The sequence below is a fragment of the Dasypus novemcinctus genome, chromosome X (assembly GCF_030445035.2).
Source record: "Dasypus novemcinctus isolate mDasNov1 chromosome X, mDasNov1.1.hap2, whole genome shotgun sequence".
In the NCBI taxonomy this organism is placed as follows: domain Eukaryota; kingdom Metazoa; phylum Chordata; class Mammalia; order Cingulata; family Dasypodidae; genus Dasypus; species Dasypus novemcinctus.
In genome coordinates, this window is record NC_080704.1 from 31,105,491 (window position 1) to 31,125,299 (window position 19,809).

At 38.6% G+C, this 19,809-nt stretch overlaps 1 pseudogene; it reads right to left on the reverse strand.

Moving 5' to 3' along the window:
- Window positions 1-14,978: 14,978 nt before the first annotated feature.
- LOC101416742 (serine/threonine-protein phosphatase 4 regulatory subunit 3B pseudogene) lies at window positions 14,979-17,873 on the reverse strand (annotated as a pseudogene).
- Window positions 17,874-19,809: the final 1,936 nt, after the last annotated feature.

The window sequence follows — 19,809 nt, forward strand, 5'->3', positions numbered from 1 at the left end:
TTATTAAAAAGAATATATATAATCAAAACAACCTCTCTACCTAAAAATAAAAAAGCAGATGCTTTAACTCATACTTGTCCAATTCACATTAAAAGCTACCAGAGGGTGATATATAACAGTAAGCTATCATAAATTAAAGTAACACTACTGCTGTGTGCAACAACCCTAAATACTGTTAGCTTATTACAAAAATTAATATCCAATTATGTAACTATTACTTTATTTTAAAACTTGCTAAAGCTTTCTCTAGTATCTCCTTAAGCAAGTCAAGCCAGCCTGCATTCATATGTGAACAAGCCAACAGTAAATTTTCGTGTTTTTCCAAAGCTGTATGCATAACCCAACCATCTACCCCAGTCTAATAAAAAAAATCTAACTGTATAAAAAACCTGTAGTTTTAACCCTATTTTGTTAAATTAATAATATTATGTTAACAAATAATTTTTTTTAACAAAATAATCTCACGCCACCTTAAAAATATGCTTACAATACAAAAAAGGACGAATAGGGTATTAGGTCTAACCAGTCCAAAGGAAGTCATACCAATAGCTTTATATACTTTGAATTTAAAAATTGCAATGAGGATAGTTATACAACAGCAGAGTGACATTTTCAAATACCAAGTGTGAAAATTTATCCTAAAGTGTTATATAAAGCACTGGATGGACAAAAAGCTAATGGTAATTGGCAAGATCCAGTAAATTTACTAACATGGGGAAGTGGGTATGCATGTGTTCTCTCCCCAGGAGGACCTCTTTGGCTTCCAGTAAAGCATGTAAAACCATACCATGGCCTGGTGGAATCTGCAGCACAACCCAATACCAAGCCTGGAATCAATCAACCTGCAATCGACCAGTATCCCCCTGAGGACTACCCAAGGAGCTGAACCAGTTACAAGGGGGAGTCTTAAAAAATTGGGCAACCAAGCACAAGTTCTTATGGCATGAGTTGGGTGCCCTAAGATGCCTAAAAATACTTTTTTTAGCTTATTTGGCAGCAATCACTACTGCTTCTGCTAGGTGGGAACATGGAAAATGTACATATTGCTCATCTTTATGTCTTGCAACCCCTGCACTGCTAATCACACATATTGGGCCCATATAACAGAGCCACCCCTATTTGTTCTCACCTCCTGGTGGGATCCTGAGCCCCCATTATCCTCAACCAATTCAACATGGACAGGAGGATACTGGATTCCTCCTGCAGGGCCACTAATAAATGAAAGTGACTGGAGGCATTACAGCATTTGTGTCACTCCTTTAAAATGGAATGACACCCAACATAAATGGAACCAAATTAAAAAACACCTTTAAAGTGCCTTCTCCACTCATTTATCGGGTGAAGTGGAGGCTCTCCATCTCCAATTAGATCAACAATTATGGAACTTAAAAAATCAAACTCAACAAACCACACTAAAAATCTTAGCCAAAGAGTTACAGCAGCTAAACCCTTTTACATGGTTTTCCAATCTAAATTTTAAATGGTGGGCAAAAATAGGAGGATTAATTTGTCTCTGTCTTGTTGTATTTATAGGATGTCAATGCTTCTTCCAACTATGACAAGGTACCACACAATACTATGAATACCTGACCACCGTGTATATAGTCATTCAGATAGGACCACCTGGTCATAAAAGAAACAGGGGAGCTGTGGGGATTAGTTCCACCATCTTGGCAAGGGTATGGTTAAATGATTTATTAAAGCTCATCTGTTCTTGCTTCAAAGTGAAAATAGCTCTGTCTTTCCTTATCTCTGCACAAGCTATATTATTTTGCTTGAAGTTTGAAAATGGCTTCCTCTTGCCCTTTCTGCCACTAGATAGGATGTGAGTCTAGAGACAAGGTTTCTTGTTCCAAGACAAAACATCCTTAGGAAATTTAACTTTAACCACAGCCCTTGACCGAATCCAAAAATCATAATATATAAGCAAGAGAAATAAACCAGACGGAGCCCTCCCTGCATATGAGTTTTGGTGTGTGAGTCTTTCATTCTTGCAGCAGTTCTGCACTGGTAAACAATTTCTCAAATACCCTAGCTCTTTATAATGTAATTCTTGAAATATTCCAATGAATGCCGTAAGTCTTATACAGTGGTAAGCAAATATTTTTTGTAAAGAGCCAGCTAGTAAATATTTTAGGCTTCGCACACTGTCAGGTCTCTGTCACAACTTCTTAACTCGCTAGCTAGCTGGAAAGTAGTCATAGACAATGTGTAAGCAAATTGGTGTAGGTGTGTTCCAATAAAACTTTATTTGCAAAACCAGTTGATGGGAGAGAGAAGTGCCTGGACAGAACTTTTTAGATGTAATGCTTTCATAACTTGCTTAGCTGCCTTTTTCTGTTATTTTATTTTTTTGAAATAAGGTTTTTTTTTTTAAAGAAGATATTGTATCAATTCTAAGAGACAATAATAGGGGAGTATAAGGGAGTATGGGATTGTTCTTTTTGTTGTAATGAAAACGTTCTAAAATTTATTAAGGTGATGACATCACAACTCTGTGATGAAAACCAGAGCCACTGAGTGTACAGTTTGAATGGATTGTACAAAGCATGGGACTGTATAACACCGGGAATCCAGTGATGGAAGGTAGGCTGTGGTTAACAGAAAAAAAATACGAGATTGTTCTTTCATGAACTACAACAAATATATAGTACTAATATAGGGTGTTAATAATCAGGTGGGTCGGGGAAAATATACCAAATGTAAGATCTGGGCTATAGTTACTAGTAATATTTTGATGATGCTCTCTCATAGTTTGTAATAAACACTTCACAGCAATGCAAAGTGTTGGTGGTGGGGTGATGTGTGAGAGCCCAGTATGATGATATGCATGTGTGTTTCGTAAGTTCACACTGTTTATATATGATCATGCATGAATGGCAGATGCCAATAAAATTTTATTTAAAATGTTTAAAAAGAAGAGGAATTAATTTTGTGAATAAATTGGCGGACCAGATTTGACCTGCTGGATGTAGTTTCCTGGCCCCTCCTCTGAAGTACTGATTCCTATTGCAGACTTTGCATTAAAATACATGAGGAATTTTAAAAAATGTCTCTGCTCTACCCCCAGTCTGATTTAATGGAAGCCTAAGCACCTGTTTTATTTAGCACCCCCAAATCAATAATTCAGAAGCCAGAGTTGAGAACCACATCCCTGAGGCACTTTCTCCAAGTGTACGTATGTTTAGATATTGCAAGTAACACCTGAGCACTTTTTAAAAGTACAGATTACCAGGTCCCACCCCCGACCTACTGAACCAGAATCTCCAAGGGAGTACAGTGGATTTGAAGAGTCTAGCAAGAACCCCAGGTCATTTTCACCATCAGAAAAACGTAGGAAACACTGCCCAGAGGCATCTTTCTGCTTTCTGTATTTCCCCACTCTGAAGCTTACACCGAATGCCTTGGGTAAGTATCCTTCTACCTGGAGATCATACTTTTCTGGAGGTAGGGAAGTATGGACAGGTCATTTTAAAGGGCATAATTTCCCAGATATTCACCTTCCAAATGTTAACTTCTCTGAAACTTATTTGACTGAGAAAGCTGTGAGTTCAAACTAGAATTTCTCTCTCTTTACTTGAGTTACCTATTGAGGCTTCCTTCTTGCAACTCTCTCCCATGATAAATTCTGCTATGGAGCATTACCTCAGGGTGTTGAAAATTTCCAGGGCACCAAACAAAGGGAAAGCTTTCTTTAAACTTGAATCAAGGAACTATGAACATGTTAAGCTTCCTGTATTTTCCTGACTTTTACATATTTCAGTTATGAGCCATCTGTTAGAAATTTGGTATTTTGCCCCACGAGGGGATGTTTTGAATTCAGATATGCAATAGAGTGGGATGGTAGTAGAAATGTTGATTTTTACTTAATGGCACTCTCTCCTCCATCAGCGCCTTAGCTTCCTTGAGCTACTATGACAACACACAATGGGTTGGCTTAAACGGGAATTTATTGATGCATAGAGACCAGGAGAAGTCCAAAATTGAGGAGTCAGCAAGGCTATGCTTTCTCTCCCAAACCTGTAACATTCTAGTGCTGGCCCCACTGATCCTTGAGGCTCCTTGCCTTGTGTCCCTGCCTCACATCACATGGCGATGTCTTCTTTCTCTTCTGGGTTGTACTGACTTTAATCAGGCAATGACAGCAATCAGACTATCATTAACGAGCACACCTCCTTTGAAGGAAAGTCTTCTGAGAGAAAAGAAAGATTTAGTAAGAAATACTGGATGCTCAATGTGATGGTTGCCACACATATAAACAAAAGCAACTCTTTTCCACTTTTGTCAATATTCATCCCTAAGGTGAGTTATTAGCCAGAAAGAAATCTAACAGTCAAACCCATATAAGTTAGTGATCTCAATACTTTCTTATGGAACTGGATGTTTCATATGGAACATTTTCATGACACTCTGTATACAATTCAAGGATAAAAGATTGATGGGATTTTCTTCAGATTTAGTATATTTTTTAACTTTTTATTTTGAAATAATTTAGTTATAAGATAGTTGCAAAAAAATACAAAGCTCTGACATACTCCCCCACCCAGATATCCAGATGCACCAGCTTTTAATACTTTCCACATTTGCTTATCATTCCATCTATCCATCCATCCACAAAGAGAGAAGATGGAAATAAATAAAAAATGAAAATGGGGCATTATACTGATCCCACAGAAATAAAAGGGATCATAAGAGGATACTATGAACAAGCGTTTGGCAACAAACTAGACACTGTAGATGTAATGGACAAATTCCTAGGAACATACAAACAACCTACACTGACCATAGAGGAAATAGAAGACCTCAACAAACCAATCACAAGTCAAGAGATTGAAATAGTCATCAAATAACTCCGCAATATGAAAAGCTCAGGACCAGGTAGCTTCACAGGTGAATATTACCAAGCGTTCAAAGAAGACTTAATACCGGGGAAACGGACTTTGGCCCAGTGGTTAGGGCGTCCGTCTACCATATGGGAGGTCCGCGGTTCAAACCCCGGACCTCCTTGACCCGTGTGGAGCTGGCCATGCGCAGTGCTGATGCGCGCAAGGAGTGCCGTGCCACGCAAGGGTGTCCCCCGCGTGGGGGAGCCCCACGCGCAAGGAGTGCGCCCATGAGGAAAGCCGCCCAGCGTGAAAAGAAAGAGCAGCCTGCCCAGGAATGGCGCCGCCCACACTTCCCGTGCCGCTGACGACAACAGAAGCGGACAAAGAAACAAGACGCAGCAAATAGACACCAAGAACAGACAACCAGGGGAGGGGGGGAAATTAAATAAATAAATAAATCTTTAAAAAAAAAAAAAAGAAGACTTAATACCAACCTCACTCAAACTCTTACAAAAAATTGAACAGGAAGGAACACTACTGAACTTATTCCTTGAAGTCAGTATCACCCTAAAGCCAGACAAAGATATTACTCATCCCCCCAAAATTACAAGTCCATTTCCCTAATGAATACAGTTGCAAAAATCCTCAACAAAATACTCACTAGTCAAATCCAACAACACATAAAAAATAATTATTCATCATGATCAAGTGAGTTTTATATCAGGCATGCAAGGGTAGTTCAACACAAGAAAATCAATCAGCATAATATTGATTATTAATAAAAGAAGAAAAATCACAGGATCATCTCACTTGACACAGAAAAGGCATTTGACAAAATACAGTATCCTTTTTGTAGGAAAAATACTACAAAAAATAAGAATTTAAGGAGACTTTCTCAACATGATAAAGAGCATATCATAAAGAGCATATATGAAAAAACCACAGCTAACATTTTACTCAATGACAGAAAACTTTCTCAATGAGTTCAAGAACAATACAAGGATACCCACTGTCACCACTGTTGTTTGATGTAGTGCTAGGGGTTCTAGCCAGAACAATCAGACAAGAAAAAATATTAAAATTGTCTGTGACAGTTTGGGATCATTTTTGTGAATCCCCAAAAGAGAAAGATTATGTTTTTAAACTAATCTATTCTCTTGGTGTGATACCCTTTGATTATATTGAATTCAGTTGAGGGGCCCTTGATTAAATTACCCAAGTTTACTTGATAAAATCAATTTAGGGCTTCTGATTGGGCTACATCAGTAAGGCATAACTCAGGTAGAGTCTCCATCTCCTTAGTGGGGTGATATAAATGGACATTCAGTCAAGAAGACACTCGAAAAGAGGACAGAACTTTATCATTTTGATCCTGCCATGTGACAGAAAGGAGAAGGCTCAAACAGCTGAGGACCCTGGGAAAGATGAGCCCATTGACTGGTAGCTTACAGATGACCTTGGGAAGAGAGCTGAGACTGACATAGAAAGCTTGGAAAAGAAATGAGCACTATGCCAGGAGAGAAGGAAGCCCTGAGAGACAAGTCCTATACCAGCCTGCAGCTGAGAGAGGAAGCGCAGAGGGAAAGGCTGAACCCTCACAGAAATTACCGTAACCATCTTGCTTCAACAAGTGGCGACTGATTTTGGTGAGAAAGCCACCTTGAGTTGGACTCTTTAGGGCCTTGGGACTATAAGCTTCTACCCCAAAATAATACCATTTATAAAAGCCAACCAATTTCTGGTATTTGCATCATCACCTCTTTGGCAGTCTAATACAGAGTTCAAGTGGAAAGGAAGAAGTAAAAGTTTTGCTATCCTCAGATGATATGATTCTAAACCTATAATGATCTGGAAAATCTACAACAAAACTACTAGAGCTAATAAATGAGGACAGCAATGTGGCAGGATACAAGATTAAAACACAAATATCAGCAATGTTTCTATACACTAGTAATGAGCAATCTGAGGAAGAAGTCAGGGGGAAAAAATTCCATTTATGATAGCCATGAAAAGAATCAATTATTTAGGAATAAACTTATCCAAGGATGTAAAGTATTTTTATTCAGAAAACTACAATGCATTGCTAAAAGAAATATAAGAAGACCTGAATAAATGGAAGAACATTCCATGTTCATAGATTGGAATATCATTAACGTGTCAATTCTACACAAACTTATATACAGATTCAGTACAATCCCAATAAAAGTTCCACCAGCCTTTTTTAAAAAAAAAATGGAAAGCCCAATTAAAAGTTCCACCAGCCTTTTTAAAAGAAATGGAAAGCCCAATTAAAAGTTCCACCAGCCTTTTTTAAAGAAATGGATAGCCCAATTATCAGATTTATTTGGAAGGGTAAGGGGCCCCAAATAGCCAGAAACATCCTTAAAAGGAAGACTGAAGTTGGTGGGCTCTCACTTTTGGACTTTAAATCATATTTCCTAGCTACAGTGGTAAAAACAGCATGGTACTGGCATAAAGATAGATATATACACCAATGGAACTGAATTGATGATTCAGAAACATACCCTCACATCTCTGGTCAAGTGATTTTTGACAAGGCTGTCAAGCCCACCTAGCTGGGGCAGAACCGCCTATTCAACAAATGGTGCTGGGAGAACTGCATATCCATATCAAAAAAAAAAAAGAGAGAGGCCCCCTCCCTTATACCTTATACAAAAATTAACTCATACAGGATCAAAGACCTAAATATAAAAGCTAGGACCATAAAGCTCCTAGAAGAAAATGTAGGCAAACATCTTCAAGACCTGGTGGTAGATGGTGGTTTCTTAAACCTTACACCAAAAGCTAGAGCAATGAAGCAAAAAATGGATAAATGGGAACTCCTCAAACTTAAACATTTTTGCTCATCAAAGGACTTTGTCAAGAAGGTGAGAAGACAGCCCACTCAATGGTAGAAAATTTTGGGAACCACATGTCTGATAAGGGTTTGGTTTCCATGCTATGTGAAGAGATAATTTAACTCAGCAATAAAAAAGTAAGCAATCCAATTTAAATAGGACAAAAGACTTAAATAGACATTTCTACAAAGAGGGAATACAAATGGCATAAAGCACATGAAAAAACGTTCAATACTACTACAGGGAAATGCAAATCAAACTACAATGAGATATCTCACATTGCATAGACTGGCTACTATTTTTTAAGAAAGTAACAGAAATCAATAAGTTCTGGAAAGGATGTGGAGAAATAGGAACACTCACTGTTGGGAATGCAAAGAAGCTAAATATAGAACTGCCATATGATCTGGTAATCCTTCTACTAAGAATATATCCAGGGAAGCAGATTTGGCTCAACTGATAGAGCGTCCATCTACCCAGGGTTCAAACCCAGGGCCTCCTGACCTGTGTGGTGAGCTGGCCCACACGCAGTGCTGATGCGTACAAGGAGTACCGTGCCATGCAGTGGTGTCCCCCGCGTAGGGAAGGCCCAGCTGAAAGAGTGTGCCTTGTGAGGAGAGCCACCTCTTGCAAAAAAAGCACAGCCTGCCCAGGAGTGGTGCTGCACACATGGAAAGCTGACACAGCAAGATGGCGCAACAAAAAGAGACACAGATTCCTGGTGCTGCTGACAAGAATACAAGCAGACACAGAAGAACACACAGTGAATGGACACAGAGAGCAGACAACTGGGGGCCTGGGGGGAAGGGAAGAGAAATAAATTTTTAAAAATCTTTTAAAAAACAGAAGAATTGAAAACTGTGATGTGAACATACATTGGCACACCAATACTCATAGTGGTGTTATTCACAATTGTCAAAAGATGGAAACAACCCAAGTGTCCATCAATTAATGAATGGATAAACAAAATGTGATATATACATATAATGGAATACTATGGTGCTGTAAGAAGTGAAATTGGAACACATATAACATGAATGATCCTTGAGGGCATTATGCTGAGTGAAATAAGCCAGACACAAAAGGACAAATAGTGTATAGTCTCACTATAATAAACTAAATATAAAGGATAAATGCATGGAGTTAATACCTAGAATATAGGATACTAGGAGATAGGATGAAGGCTGAGAAGTGGTACTCATTCTTAATGTATGTAGAAGTTTTAATTAGCTTTGATTGTAAAAGTGTGGAATTGGATAGAATTGAGTGTAACACGGTATAGTGAGTAGAACTAACACAGCTGGTTTATAAATGGGATTGTGGCTGAAAGGGGTAGTCTAGGGATGTAAACGTCAGTTGAAAGAAAGTTAGGGAATAATCTAGGAACTGAATAACAGTGAACCCAGAGGTGGCTGAGATTCATGGTTAATAGCACAAAAACAAGAATGCTCTTCTATGAACTAGAACAAATGTACATAACTGTTACAAGGTGGAGATGCATGGGAAAAATACAATGAATGTAACTTATGGACTGTAGTTAACAGCAATATTGTAATATTCTTGCATCAATGTCAAAGATGTACTGTGTTTATAATAGGGGGGTATGTAAAAAAATACACCAAATGTATGCTGTAGACGATAACTAGTGGTAATAGTCTGATGATGCTGTCTTATAATCTCTAACAAATGTTCCACAACAGAAGGGGTGTTGCAATGGTATTCTGCACATTTCCATGATTGTTTTGTAAGTTCACAACTTCTTGAATAAAAAAAATATATATCAAGAACTAAAGAAATCTGTTAATGATTAAAAACAAACAAACAAACAAAACAACCCACCAAAAATGCTTGATAAATGATCCTTAGGCAATACTTTGCTTGTCTGATTTTTCCTAGTAAAATTACATTCAAATATTTGAATTGTCTGGAAACCTCTTTTTTCTGTCTATGTCTTGAAATTGTTAAAATATCACTGGAGTAGTATTTTTCTTTGAAGTGAAAAATAGTATACAATTGTTATAAAGTAATTTGTCTGTAATTCTCTCAGAATATGTCAAATAACAGAAAACCTAACACAATCAGCTTAAATTACAAAGGAAACATTTTCTCTAGTTATTCAATAAGCCTAGAGTAAAGCTTCAGGTATGGCCTGATCCAGGGATTAAATATTGTACACAAGTTTCTCTCTATCCAATTATCTGTCTTGCTTTTTTTTGATACTGGTTTTTTTTTTTTTTTTTTGCAGGAAGTTTCTTTTCTTGTTCTCAAAGATGACTGCCAACACTTCCAAAATCTATGCTATATCTTAGTTATATCCAGTGACAAAAAGAATCTTTTCAAGTAGGTCTCATGAAGTAAGGGAGTATAATTCCCAGAAACCTCTGCATTTTATTCCCTTTGTCTCTATTATATATCCTTGTGTCAATCAATGACAAATGTCAAGAAATACAATAATACATCCCCTGGAGCAGGTTACTGGGGCAGGATCAATCTCATGGAAATGCTTGGCCAGGAATTGTGAGCTGAATTTCCTCTTGGAAAATTAGGATACTTCTGGAAGGACAGGAGGGGGAATGGATAAAATAAAGAGTCAATATCTACTAATGTTATATAGTGTAGTGAACATTTTATGTCAATATGTATCTAGCTATTTGCTATGGGTATATTTATTTAAATCCATGAAACACCAAATCAATACACATCCAATGATAAGGATGGGTCCTGATCAAAATGTAGCAGTGATAGGTATAAGATTTCAGGTAATGATAAAAGGAGATTTTACTTATTACAAAATACCGTGCATTCCCCACTGCCAAATGTCATAGATGAAAATATTTTTTATATTTGTAAGATGGACTTTGAACATGTGTAGAAAAGAAACTTTGTGATATGATTGGGTAACTTGGTCTCCTCAGCTCATTAGCATGTCCTTTCCTAAAGGGTTGCCTTAGTAACTCTGCAACAGAAGTAGTTTTCAGCAGGTTTCTGCAAATAGTACCCACATAATTGCTCAATTTAGCCATTGCAGCAAGGCAGGAAATAATGTATCTCAAATTTGGTTTGTTTCTGATTCCAATATTTAGGAGACCTTCCAGTAAAAGCAGCTGAAAGTATCAGATGTATTAAAATAGCAACAATGTGCAACATTGGAGTTGATGATGGATAAAAAATCATTTCCTTTATTAGACAAGAGAAGGAAAGGCTGATTAAATTTAGACTTTGTAAAATGAAGTTTGCATGCTACTACTTAAGGTAACCCACTACCAGATTTGAGATAGAAAGAATGACTTTCAAAGCAATAAAGGCGAAAAGGGAAACAAACAATCCAATAGAAAGTTAGAAGGGAACATAAGCCAATGCATGTCTAGTGGCTAGGAAACAGCCCACACCCTCAGAAGTGTAGGGAATTTAATTCCAAATTTCATGTAATCAGACATAATTTTTTGAAGCCCCCATTATCAATGGGGCTGACACTTAATACCAGTAAATTATGTAGGTGCCTATTCTAAACATATTTCTCATATTAGTAACTGAATTCCAGCATAGGGAATGGCAGGGGGCAAAGAGGTGACACGGGACCTCAATTTTTACTATCAAAGTATCCCATCATGAATATAAGGTACCTAGCACAGTGCTTGGCATATAGTAAAAGTTAGTTATTTTACCTCTCTTGACTTCAGAGGCAAGAGTCTTGAGGTTGAGGAACCCTACCTTTGAGTCCAGCAGTTTGGTCATTGAATGTGGCTGTCCCCTCTTAGTTGTCTTCTGCTTTATGATCAGGACCAAAAGGTTGGGGAATTATATAGACCTATTTTGAACATTTAGGATTCTGTCCAGATCATCCCCAGGCCTGGGGCATACTTGTTTTCCCAGGCCAGCATAGTTGGTATGCCCTCTGAGTAGAAGCAAATATGGGGCCTATTCAACTCAAACTTCTAAGTTTTATGCAAATGTCTCGTTCTTTCTTGTACCTGATTCTCCTGGATGAAAGGTTTGTGTGAGAGTCAGGAACAATGGAAAAATAAAGGAAGAGTTATAGTGACTGGAATGGGACTTCCAGCTTTTGTGGGGGTGGAAGAAAAGCAACCACCCTGCTACTAGGGCTATACAGGGAAAGGAGAGGCATGAAGGACCTTTGACTTTCAGAACGACTTCTGTAGCCTTCCTCCGCCAGGAAAACACTGTGGTGAGGCTCTCCTGAGCTGTTGCAAACACCTTCAATTTGACTGACTGCTGGGTCTGTTATCCCCAGCCGGATTGCTCTGACCGCCGTTTGGTCACCATTCTCCTTTAACCTTACTGAGACGTCTGTCCAAGGCAGTAGGGGATAGCCCAGCTGCTGCACCTCCCATGCTACAAAACCTCCAGAGGTCCCCACCCCCATTATCGGTCATCCATGCGGTGGACCAGTGCCATGCAATCAGACTGGCAGTTGGACAAACTACAAGATTGGTTTGACAGTCCTTAGTAGAACCTCTAAAACGAGGAGCAGACTCAATTACCAGTTGCCTGGGAGGCCACAATGGAGGCATTCTCAACCTGGGCTCCCTGGCTAGTGTAAAGACAAACGATTGTAAGGACTATCTTCCTAGGGTCATCATTTGTGCTCTTGGGGTGGTACTTCTTAGATGGCAGCCAGGTGTTAACATGTCTATCTCCAGAAAACACTGTGACTTGCCCCTTAGAGGTGGTAAACTTTTAGCATCTTGGATCCTCCAACACCTGAAAGAGAAGAGCTTAACAACTCTGAGAAAACGACATCCATACCAGAACCCTCAACTTTGCCTGTGAATTCAGTTGCTCTTGGGAAAGGACCTTTGGTCTGTTATCTAAGGATAAGTTCTAGCTGCTTGTTCTGCCTGCTGGAGGGGGACCCCGAGGGAATAGGACTTAGTCACACTTGTCACTTTTCCACGTTTTCAGTTCTTTCCCCATCTCCCCTCCTACTCTTCAAATTTCAATTTCACTCTTCACTCCTATGATCTCTCCTTCCTTGGCGAACATGCAAAGTACCACTCTACCCAAGTGTCTTCGTTGCTTTGAGAATTTATTTCTCATTCTACTTTTATATTTTTATTTGTTTTGTTTCAGCAGAGCAAACACATAGACTTGTCTGCCAACCTGAATGGAACTTATTAATTTTTAATTTCTTATATTGATGTCAATTTGACCCAGAATATAGGATTATTAATTTCTGAGCATAGTTTATGAGGTAAGTGGTTATGGTTGGCTTTATCCTCCATCTTCATAAGAATGATTACTCTAAGGCTGCTAATAATGTGTTTTAAATGCTATTATTGAGTATTAAATATGTTCTGGATAATATGTATATCATTTCTATGTTTTAAAACAAGATGAAAAATTTGTGGCTAGAGGAGAAAATAAGTAAATTCTCCAAGGTCATGAAACTGGTAAGCATTGGAGCCTGTAACATCACCAAGGGCTGTGTGAAAATGAAGTTTCTGCTTTATCTGCTGTACTGTATCACTTTCCCCTTTTGGGTGTGTTTAGAGTTACTAAGCCATACAACTTGCTGGAGGTCCAGTGCTAGAGCTCAAACTTTGATGAGCCCAGGGCAGCTCTCCAAAGATGCTCACCTGAATTTTATTGTAAATACTGAGCCATTTCACACTGTTTCTTCTTTTCATAAATAATCTACGTGTCTTTTCCTTAATTACTTTTTAAAAAAAAACTTTAAAATGAGATGAAACATTTCTTATATGGTGTCTTCTCACATGGTACAGTTAGAGAGATTGAACATTTTGGTCAATTTTTCATTCAGTGTGCAGACAGTAAGGATTGCGCTTTTGTGTTTTGTTGCCCTCTTAAATGTTCCCTTAATAGTAGGTTATGCCATCTGATGGGCAATTTGCCTTTGCACCATTTTGCTTGTCATGCTGCTTCCCCTAACATTAAGTAGCTGTGACTAGAAAAGGGCTCATAGAGGTTATACAGCTCAATAGAATGCCTGTCCTTTGTTTCTTACTTCCCATTATGCTTATGCCCTCCCTCACCTTTCCTTACAATCTCACGGGGGCACAATACAACAAGAAATGCATACAGCCATTTTTCCTCCTATAGTGTCCTTTTTTTTTTTTTCCCTGACAGATTAAAACTAACTGATGGGAAGAAAATAAACAGAAATAGCATCAAAATTTTTTTCTTCTTCTTTGCCTCATTGTATATAACTGCTCTGTTAAGGAACTGGAGCTATTTCCACTAAAATACAGAGTCAAATGCATTTTTATCAAAACTAAAACTGTGTGTGTGTGTGTAAAAATATGTACTACAGGTAATCTTCCCCAAGACAGTTTAGCCGGAAGGAAAACATGAAATGATTTTTCTAACAAAACTACCTCTTTTTGACACACAATCATGACATGAATAATCTTATTATAATATTTAGTTTAACTAGCTTGGCTTGTGAGATGTGAAAAGGCAGTTTCCTTGCTGTCATGTCCTTGGCAATGTATGATTATAACTCTTGAGGTCATGTCCACACTTTTAAAGACATTATCTATCTGATGAAATTATTGTTTATTGTTTTAGGAATATACTACATAGGTCTTACAAAACAGTTTCTTATTTTTGCATAAGATGTGTTTCTTATTGGCATTATAGGGCCACATTTTAATCCCTGAATTTTTTAGTTCAGTATGAATATCACCAAATGGTACAAAACAAGTACATTGGTATTTGTCATGCAAAATAAACTCCTGTTTTAAGGAAAACTTCTTTTCATATCTACACAGAGTACCCATCTTTTCCAAACAATGGCCAAAATTTGAATTAACTACAAGCTATTCAACACATGAGAAGTTACTTCAGCTTAAGGTATTCCAAAAAAAATGAACCCAGTTAAATTGCTCTTTTTTTTTAAGTTGCTCTTTTAAAAATAGAACCTCTTAACTCTTCAAATTATTTTCAGAAATTCATTTTCAAACACTCTTTAATAAAGCAGCTTTCATATTATACCACTGTTTATTTATAGAAATACTTCACGTGCTATATGCTGACTTTACCATTTAAGTTAGCTTTTCCTTGGTCTAAAATGGCATCTAGATATTAAATCCTGCTTCATTCAGCAGTGTTCTTTGTAGTATTTAAAATTTACCTGATCTTCTGGAGAGACAACTTCATTAACCGCAATCTAGACAGTTGAAAGTATTCTATTCTGCTCATTCCCAAGGTCCCAGAGAAAACTTTCTTGGAATACTTCTGAACTGATTTTTGGCATCACTTATCTAAAAAAGTCTTAATAACAGAACTACTCATTTTGAAACCAATGTGCCTTTTTATTCATCAAAGTACATAGTAGAAGTTGCTTTCCTCTAATTACCTATAAGGCTGAATTTTTGTTAAAGCTTTGAAGAAATGTCTGAAACAGTTTAACTTCATTTTTAAAAATTATGGCTGATTTTGTTTTCCATGTAAATATAAGCATGCATTTTTATTTAACAACAACAAAAAAGGCACCTGAAGGAAAGTCCGCGGCAAGAGCCATTATGCAAGTACTGGTTTCACAATCGAACTGTTGCAATTTAATTGTTTTGTTTCTAATATATACGCCTGGAACAAAAACATATTTTATCAGTTGGTTCCCTCCTACCAAACCATCCCCAAACTAAGACTTTTCTTGTTAAGAAGCTACCACCTAGGTTCTGGCTACTAATTATAGTTTAATTTCAAGTTTCTGGAAAGTCTGATTTTTACAAAAATAAACCTTCCTAGCTGATATATGCAACATCTTTTGCTACTTATTGTATACTTCTAAGTTCAAGTAAGAAAGCTTTCTGTTTCAGACTTCTCAGCTGTTTGAATGGCTGTAGAATTTTAGTAAGACCATATGTTGAGGGTCTCCCAGTAAAGGTTTTATGGGCTAAGATGAGGTCTTTTCCTGGGGGGTGTTTCATCTTCTTTATCTTCCTCTTCATCATCTGAATAATCCACTAAGCCAACCACACGGCTACCTGTTGGACTATTTGTTTGATCAGCAGCACCAGCAGAATGGGATAAAGTAAATGTGAAGCTGCAAGATGTTATTTCGGGAAGGTGTGCCTTGTCTTTATTTTCGTTTGTTTTTTCCATCGCCATAGGTTTATCAACGCAAAACGGAAAATCATCTTCTAGCGAAAACATTTCTAATGGTGGCATATCTTCATCTTCCTCTTTATCATCTTTAAAATAATTTTCTTCCTTCTCCAAGGTTTTGTCACTTCTGCAAAGTATTTTCTTATACAGTATAGCATGTAAATTCCTCCGTATTTGACTCTGTCTGTCTTTCTCTTGCTTGTACTTAAGCTTCAATCCTTTGAATGTCTGCACATATTCAATCGATTCAAGTACCTTATAAAAATTTTCAACTATATGTGCAACAAGAGACTTGATATTTTCCAGTCTTATGTATTCAAACAGCTCAATAACAGCTGAATTCAACATATTGTACCGAGTCCCATTATTCAGAAAAGCATTTACAACGGGCTCAAAGAGATTTCCCTTGATGATGTAACGATTGTAAAGTTCATCTTTAAGGCCAATCATCCTTCTCATAAAGCGAAGAGCACACAAAATCAGGAAAGTGTGATTTGAATTCATCAAGATCAAGACTCTTTTTAGCAAGTCTCTGCTCAAAATATAGTTTTTAATGTTATGTGTGTGATTTTGCACACAAAATGTGAGTAGCTCTAAAATTAAGGCAAGCAGCTGGGCTGTTCGATAATTATCAGGGGAGCTATGGTTGTTTTTGTTAGATCCAACTATATTACCCTCTTCACCTTTGTCTTCAGAGGTGGTGTTCAAAAGTGGTGCTATGAAGATATGCATACAATGCTTGTAGAAGAAATTGAGAAATTCACTTCTTTCAGATTTATTAGGCGTAGCCATCATGTTGTCTGGATCAAGTAGAGAACGAAGAAGTTCCACTAAATGAAGAGCACCTCCCAGCTCAGGATCAGGATCAGAGATCATCTGCTGAATTACTACATTAATGAAAAGGTTGCCATCTTCACTTTGCTGGGCCTCTTCCATGATAAAATCTCGGATCATGGATGGACTATGTTCCACTAGATAAGCCAATACATCTGTAGCAGCTGACCTTGTTTGCACATCCTCTGCACCCATTACAATTTTAAGAGTAGGGAGAATTCCCAATTGTGTTAACGTTTTGAATAGTGCATCCTTGCTTTGCCATTGTAATGTCTGAGAAAATGCACAGAGTTCCTTGGAAAAGAGTATCAGCTCACGTCGTTTATTATCATCTGTAGTCTTATTTGTTAGCTGTGCAAAAACTTGAGACAAAAATTCCTCATCACCCTGCAACATGGTGACTATCTCAACCTTGTTGAAGAAAATAAAAGTTGTAAGACTAGAAAGAAAATTCTCTTTGAATATGGATGGTGTGGGCAAAAGGATGTCATAAATGTATTGTACCCTGTACGTCTGATGTATTTTTTGCCTAAGTTCAGAGTGTGTTATGGGTATAACTTCCTTGAACTTGGCATTTTGGATCAGGAATTTCCTATATCTTTTTGGCTGAGCCAAGTCAGAGTCATATTCAAGGCACCCCACTACATCCATGATACACTCATCAGAAAACAAGATCTCAAACAGAGAGATCTTGTTAAGGAGTAAGATCCCTTTAATAATTTCATGCAGGTGATATAAGCCTTGAGTGTTCTCAAGGTTCTCACAAATGCGGAAGAGCTGCAGGAGTTTCTTAATATAGTTCTCATTTTCCAAAACCTGAGTCAGACTTTCTCTACGGGAAGGTGAGGTGAGCCCTGAATTAACTAAGGCAGCTATCTGCTCAAGTTTACTGAGTTCGCAGTTGGGCAGGTCAACCAGACTACTGGCTTCTGACATTTCATCAGATTGTTCTTCTGATCAATCGAGGAGGTCTGGTGTGATTTCGATGGATGGGTTTTTACCTTGAACGTGGGTCTGCTCAGATTTCATAATACCCTGCTGCCTCCTGGAAACTCAAAGCCAGACTATGGTTCTCCGGCTTCAGCCCAAACAATTAACACCCCGTATTGTTTGAGGTAGGGCACTTTTGGATTTATCTCGCCTCCAAGATCAGCGAACCGTTGGCCTCCCACCGAGCTCTCAGCCACCTTCCTTGGTTCTGTTCCACGTAAGAACAAGAGCAAGAGATGACAGAGCGTCGCGCGCCTGGTTTACTTCCGGGCATGGACTTTGAACTTGCACGCGGCGCCGCTGGTCCGCCGCGATCAGCTCTGGCATCCTCGGCCTCGGCCTCGTCGCGTGCGAACCGTAGGGGTCGCTGCAGCGGCGACGGTGGCCGAGGTGGCCGTCAGAGGGGCCGCATTAGAACAGGGTGGTATGCTTGTGTCACAGAGGCCCCTACGGCTCCCTGGACGCCTCAGGGCGACAGGGTTCCCCAGGCCGCCCCGCTCCCTCTCACTTCCGCCCACCCCGGGCACCGCAACCTCCTTTCCCGTGCACCTGCCGCCCTCCCTTCGGTCCCTGTATATGGACCTCAGAGAGGAGGACCTTTGGGCACCTGCTCTAGGCTGTCTCTGAGAGCCTCATTCTGGCCGGATCCGTGGGATTGCCCCAGGATTCTGCCCGAAAGAGCATAGTTCCATTACCCGTGTGAAGTTAGAGAAGGACTTCACTGGGTCAAGGGATAAATCCCAACACTGAGTTTTTCAACAATCACTCATCTTTTGTCTGCCAAATACCCTCTCCCTGTACTTACTAAGGCGAGCTGCTGCCAAGTGAATAACTGGAGGTTTTGAAATGAGAGCCGTTTTCCTCCGGAAACCCTTTCACTCCTGAGATGTATGGGGATGGAGACTTAGGACGTCGAGCGAAAGAAAGCTTAATCCCCTCTGTCCTGACCAAATTCGCACTGCCATACTGTGTTAAGGAAAGACTGGTTCAAAAAAGCAGCAGGGGCAAGTGGACTATACACGGGTAGCAAGAATCAGAGATCTAGTGTTGGGTCTTCTTGTAACGCTTGGACTAAGGCCCTAGTATTCACTTATTATCCTTGGTGGAGGATGTTGTTCCAGGAGAGAAATGGTCAGCTCCTTTGACTCTGTTCAGGGCAGCCTAAAGCTCTGTCCCTAGCAAAATGGGGAATAAAATGTCTTCTGAATTGTCCAGTCCATAGCCACACTCTTCATTTTCAGGGAAGGCGTGAACCAGAGGGAAACTGTGAGTTGAAGTTAGCACGGTGAGTGAGCACTGACCACCACACGTCAATTGTTTTCTTTTCTTAATAATGATAGTAATAACAACCATGACAACTAAGTAAAATATTTGAGTGCTTATTGTTTCTATAAAGTTATTAACATAATTGGTCAGGAGTTAACAGTTGAATGCTTACTCTGTTCAAGGCACAGTGACAAGAATTTTATGTACATTGTTTTACTTAATTTTCCTAATAACCCTGAGATACAGGTGGTTTAACTATCTTTTTGAGTTGAAGAAACAAACTGCCAATAAATAAATTGCCAAAAGTCAAATAGCAATAAGTTGAGGAGTTCTAATTTGAACATGTCTTTCTGATTCCAGAATTAGTTCTCTCCACCGCTGAATATGCTGTCCCCTTCTTTTCTTGGCTTTCATTTCGTTTTATTTCACATTCCTTCCATCTCTATAATTTGTAATCAACACAGAATTATCAAGCCAAGATGAGAGTCACACACTTCCTCCTTTAGATCCACATCTGTGTATAACCAATCGAAAAATAGAAGCTTGGATATGACAACCCTGTTAAATATAATTTTAAGAGTAACCATGTTGATTTTTTGATGTAATAGCAACTTCCGCAATTTTCTTTTTATAAACATATTTTCCAAAACATTAACCCTATTATTGCAAGGGAAAAACTGAGAATTGGACCACATCAAGGGCATTTTCTCTTGAAGAGTCCTATTTGTAACAGTCTTCATTTTACATAGCATTAGGGATGTGTGACAATTCTCAGGTAGGGCACAGAAAAGCTCTTCCACCCACCTCTTTTGCAGTATTATTATCTCCAGAAAATTATAATATGGGAATATTCACTTGGGGAATTGAATGCATATGACAGTGACTTCCTGAGAAAACTTAAATCAAAGCCAGGAGTACTACCTGTTTAGAAACATTGTCAAATT